Genomic DNA, 6,000 nt, shown 5'->3' with positions numbered 1-6,000 from the left:
GGTTGCCATTTCCTTCTCCAGGGGATCTTCTCGACACAAGGATTGAACCCGAGTCTCCTGCATTGCAGGTGGATTCTTTACTGCTGAGACACCAGGGAAGCCCTTCATTATAAGCAATAATATATGATATAGGTCTTACTCTATCTGGCTTATTTCACTTAGTATGATAATCTCTAGGTCCATTCATGTTCCTGCAAATAGCATTATTTCATTTTTTATGACTGAGTAATATTCTATTTTATAAATATACCACATCTTTATCCATTCTGTTGGTGGCCCTTTAGGTTGCTTCTACATACAGACTTGAAATTGTAGACAGAGAGATTTATGGTTTAGTTTGAATATGTGCAACATGGAATACATTTTCTTTAATTTATTTTATTATTACTTTTTTTTTTTACTTTACAATATTATATTGGTTTTGCCATACATCAACATGCATCCCCTATGGGTGTACACGTGTTCCCCATCCTGTACCGCCCTCCCACCTCCCTCCCCATACCATCCCTCTGGGTCATCCCAGTGCACCAGCCCCAAGCTTCCTGTATCCTGCATCGAACCTGGACTGGCAATTCGTTTCTTATATGATATTATACATACATTTTCTAATGTATTTTCCCTCTCAAATTCTTTTGAAACTAAAAGGCTATATTCTGTCCTGGGTAGAAAATTACCTAGAACTAGCATCTTAGAGCAAGACTGAGCATTACAAGTCATCTTCCTTTCCCATTTTGACTGTTGGGAAAAAAATTTATCTCCATTAGAAATCTCAAAATATTCAGCTCAGTTCAGTCTCTCAGTTGTGTCTGACTCTTTGCGACCCCATGGACTACATCACACCAGGCTTCCCTGTCCATCACCAACTCCCAGAGCTTGCTCAGACTCATGTCCATCGAGTTGCTGATGCCATCGAACCATTTCATCCTCTGTCATCCCCTTCTCCTGCCTTAAATCTTTCCCAGCATTAGAGTCTTTTCCATATCAGTGCATGGAAATACAGTGTTGCAAATACCTTGAAATATCATTTTTGCTCATCACTGCTAGAAGTTACGTAGTCATCCAATCTGTGTATTAGATCTTGATTCAGTGCAATAATAAAGCACATACCACAAGTTTTTGAAAATTTGGCAAATGTTTTTCAATATTGACAGTTTTCTTTAAAGTTTCAAGTGTTTGATTCTACGCATTAAAAATTTTATTCTGAAAAAATATGTATTATTCTGCTAAGGACCCATAGACTTTGCAAGACTGCCTGAAAGTTCATGGCACTAATAAGATTGAGAACCCCTACATAAAGTAATATAATTAGAAATATTTTAATATGTGATGACATACAAATTGGTTTTGTTTATTACATTCTGATTGAACTAAGACATAAATTCTACTAATTAATACTGCCAATATTAATATTGCCCTCGGGTTCTCAGCCACTTCACCTCTTCTTAGATCCTTCACCTTAGGCAGAGAAAATCTGCATTGGGCTTTAATTTAAGAAGAGATTTAATTCCTATCTTCTTTCCTTTTCTACCAGACTCATGGGAATTAATGATTCCTATAATTCCTTGAGGAACTTAGGGTTCAAAAATAGTCCCTTCAAATTATTTTCATATCATAATTACAGATAAGAATTAATACTCATGTGCTTTCTAGAGGGAGAACAATTACTAACACTTGACAGAGGTATAAATATCTAACAACAGGCCTTTTTCCAAAATGAAAGTTTTAACAGGAGAACTACACAATCCAAAAGAAGCATCAAGCAGGAAGAAGAGAACAGTATGCAGAGTGAAGTCAGAAAGAGAAAACCAAATATCACATATTAACACATAAATGTGGAATCTATGAAAATAGTACTGATGAACCTATTTGCACAGCAGGAATAAGAGATGCAGACATAGAGAGCAGACGTGTGGACATGGAGCAAGGGGATAAGTTGGGAGGTTGGAATTGACATATACGTGTAAAACAGCCAGTGGGCAGCGGCTGCAAAGCTCAGGGAGCGCAGCTCAGTGCTCTGTGTGACCTAGATGGGTGGGATGGGGGAGGGTGGGAGGGAGGCCCCAGAAGGAGGGGATATATGTATGCAGATAGCTGATTCACTTCATTGTATAGCAGAAACCAACACAACATTTTAAAACAATTATACTCCAATAAAAAAGAAAACACAGCCCAAATTCTCATACAACTTTGCCTAGTCAGCCCTAAACTTCAATAATTCATTTAATTCTAATACTTATAATTCCCAGTTCCTCAGTTTTGCATTTATCAAACAGGAGTGATGATACAGTGCTTGCCATGTGTGTGCTGACTGTGTGACAAGGACTCCCAGCCTCCTGGGTATCAGATGCTTTGCATCCACTCAAGCACACGTCACATGCCATGGTTGGTAATGGCAGAACCATCACTTCATTCTGACCATCTCGCCATGGCCTGTCCTTTCCTCCTCTCATACTATAGTTCTTCAATCTTTAGGCTTCCCACAATGCAGGAAGAGAGCAATTACATGTGTTTTTAGGCTGACGCATTTTCTGATGGTAACAATCAGTATTTAAGCTAATTAGGAAAATTCTTTTGATGTCTTTTATTTCATTCACAATTAGTCTCCTGCTGTGTGTGTGTGTGTGTGTTTGGGTGTGTATGTGTGTGTGCTTTAAAAAAATAAACTCCCAGCCAGTGGTGGGGAGGAGAGGGAATCATTTTACCATCTTCAGTTTCTATCTGGTTTCAGGGAATTGCCTATCATCTGGATATTTCTCCCTTGAAGAGCCTATAAAATGGAAGACATTTAGGGAGAAATTGAGTTACTCTGAGCTGATAATAGAATTCTGAATCCAGGTCCAAATGGTGACCTGATATGAAAAAATATCGAAAGTCCCATAATGCTCTCTCGTGTGGGTCAGTTTCCTGTTTCCACCAAATCTGTATGAAAATCTGTATGAAAATTCCACAAGTTGCATTTCCAGTCTCTGTACCTTGGCACAGATGAATTCAGCAACTAGCCAACATCAGAGAGTGAGATCCTAAGGGAGTGGACACAGGAACAGAAATGAGACATGATGCACAGGTCAGAGCTTCTGCTGGAGAAGTGTGTGATTAGAGGTGCTCTTCAATTGAAGACAGAGAGCACAGGAGGGGGCCCAAAGTCTGCAAAGAGGCAAATCCTCCAGAAGAAAATCTGCAGCTTGATGCTATGGAAGGCAGAGTATGAGTCTCCAGCTGCCTGTTTTTTTCTAACAGTTCCCAGAGGCAATGATTGGGCCAATCATTGCTGGCCTGGAAAAGGCTGGCAAGTGTGATCAGAGGCAAAACCCAAGGTCAAAGTATTCACAAGGTCAAAGTATTCACACGGGCTCCAGGGGAGCTCACGACTAGAATTCATTCAGCCAGTGTTTAAGGCAAACCTACCAAGAATTCGAGGACAGGATGCTCAGGATCCTGGGTAAGAAGGAGTGCTTAGGCCACTCACAGACACTGATATAGCTTGGTTAGTCTCTGTGGACAGACATTCACAGAGCACTGTGGATGGGCTCACCCAAAGAGTGCCCCTGAGGCCCCAGCAGGAAGCTCCCTTGACACTTAAAGATGACACTCACAGATGGCAATCACTATCTCATGTGTGCGGATGTGGCTGACAAAAAAAAAACAATCCTTCACCACCTGTATGCAAAGACTGACACTGGGTTGACAGCTGTAGAAACGTCTCACTGCTCCGGATATTAGGGGCTTCCTCACATTCTGAGTTGGGCTCCTTTCTTTTACTCAGAACCCCCCCAAAAAAAAAAGTCAATTCTCTATCCAGCTAGTTGCAAGCCATCTTTACTTACCCTTGGAGAATGCCTAAAATCATTGACCAAGCTCCACCATTTAAAATTATAGGTCAAATTCCCTTTAAAAAAAATTCTCACCCTCTCTTTTATGTAGGACCCTCTCTTTTATGTAGGATCCTCTCTCAGTTTCCAGCTTCTCGTTACACAACTTCCCCTCTCCCCACTCTACTTCCACACAAAATTACACACTACTCCAATATGACCATAACCCACCATACACGCTATTCAAACACAAACACAACCCACCATACTGCTGAATCTGTGAAAATCACCCAGGTGTGCAGTGTTCCGTTCTGTTTCATAGCTCCAAGCCACAGAGCACATCACCTCCCTCAATAGAATACCTTGTTTCTCTTTTTCACTTGATGAAATTCTATCCATCCTTCAAAATTCAGTTGAACCACCCCTGCCACTGTGGCAGTTCAGTTCAGTTCAGTTCAGTCACTTAATCGTGTCCAACTCTTTGCAACCCCATGAACCACAGCACACCAGGCCTCCCTGTCCATCACCACCTGCCGGAGTCTACCCAAACCCATGTCCATTGAGTCAGTGATGCCATTCAACCATCTCATCCTCTGTTATCCCCTTCTCCTGCCCCTCAATCTTTCCCAGCATCAGGGTCTTCTCAAATGAATCAGCTCTTTGCATCAAGTGGCCGAAGTATTGGAGTTTCAGCTTCAACATCAGTCCTTCCAATGAACACCCAGGACTGAGTTCCTTTAGGATGGACTGGTTGGATCTCCTTGCAGTCCAAGGGACTCTCAACAGTCTTCTCCAACACCACAGTTCAAAAGCATCAATTCTTTGGTGCTCAGCTTTCTTTATAGTCCAACTCTCACATCCATACATGACTGCTGGAAAAACCATAGCCTTGACTAGACGGACCTTTGTTGGCAAAGTAATATCTCTGCTTTTTAATATGCTATCTAGGTTGGTCATAACTTTCCTTCCAAGGAGTAAGTGTCTTTTAATTTCATGGCTGCAGTCACCATCTGCAGTGATTTGGGAGCCCCAAAAAGTGAAGCTAGCCACTGTTTCCACTGTTCCCCCATCTATTTGACATGAAGTGATGGGACCGGATGCCGTGATCTTAGTTTTCTGAATGTTGAACTTTAACCCAACTTTTTCACTCTCCTCTTTCACTTTCATCAAGAGGCTTTTTAGGGCACTGTGGCAGTGCCATCCCTAAAGTCATTCTTCCTCTCTGTTGCCACCTTTAACTCTTGTATCCATCATAACATTGAGATCTTTATGTGACTCCCTTTGAAGAGTAATGGTTATTTTTGAGCATTTAGAATGGCTCCTGACAAATAAATCACTGATGAATTAACAAGGAAATTAATTAAATTAATAAAGAATTCATAAATAATTACTTCTCTGATAACACTTTTTCAGCAAGCATTGATTTATTGCTGTTGTATCAACAGTATTATGAGACATTTGATTGACCTAAACTTGGCATTGTAAGTCATCATTGTAGCTCAGAGATGAAGCTAAAGGAAAGATTCATTTTGATATTTGGCAAAACTAATACAATTATGTAAAGTTTAAAAATAAAATAAAATTAAAATAAATAAATAAAAGGTTAGATGCAAATTTGTAACTTGAAAAAGCCTCAGAGTTCTCAAAAAAAAGAAAAAAGAAAAAAATGGAGCTTCTCCTCTATAGACCTCCAATTTTTCCTGTGACTTAGATTTAACCATGGCCACACACTTTGTCTAGAAGCGCAGCAAGGTCACTTTAAGCTTGATTTAGTTTCACATGAGCAGCTCACAGCAACTCGCCACATCATTTCTAACCTGCACCAATCAGGACCAGAAGCAAGAGAGAAGCTCAAATCTTAATTGGTCCCTGAAAATGCCACACTGCCTCAATCATTAAATGGTGGGATCCTAAGTGTTCACACATGGAAAAGATCTAGAAATCATGTGTTTTGACTTAGCCACAAAGTAGGAATCTTCTCTACAATGTCTGGGGCAAGTGGTCACACATGCGTGTGTACATGTGTGTGTTCAGTTGCTAAGTTGTATCCGACTCTTTGCGACCCCACAGATTGTGGCCCGCCAGGCTCCTCTGTCCATGTAACTTCCCAGGCAAGAATATTGAAGTGGGTGGTCATTTCCTTCTCCAGGGTATCTTCCTGGGATCCTCAGGGATCTTCAGGGATCAAACC

This window comes from Bison bison, unplaced genomic scaffold (genome assembly GCF_000754665.1).
Source record: "Bison bison bison isolate TAMUID 2011002044 unplaced genomic scaffold, Bison_UMD1.0 scf7180017864331, whole genome shotgun sequence".
NCBI classification, from domain to species: Eukaryota; Metazoa; Chordata; class Mammalia; order Artiodactyla; family Bovidae; genus Bison; species Bison bison.
This window is presented reverse-complemented; position numbering follows the sequence as displayed.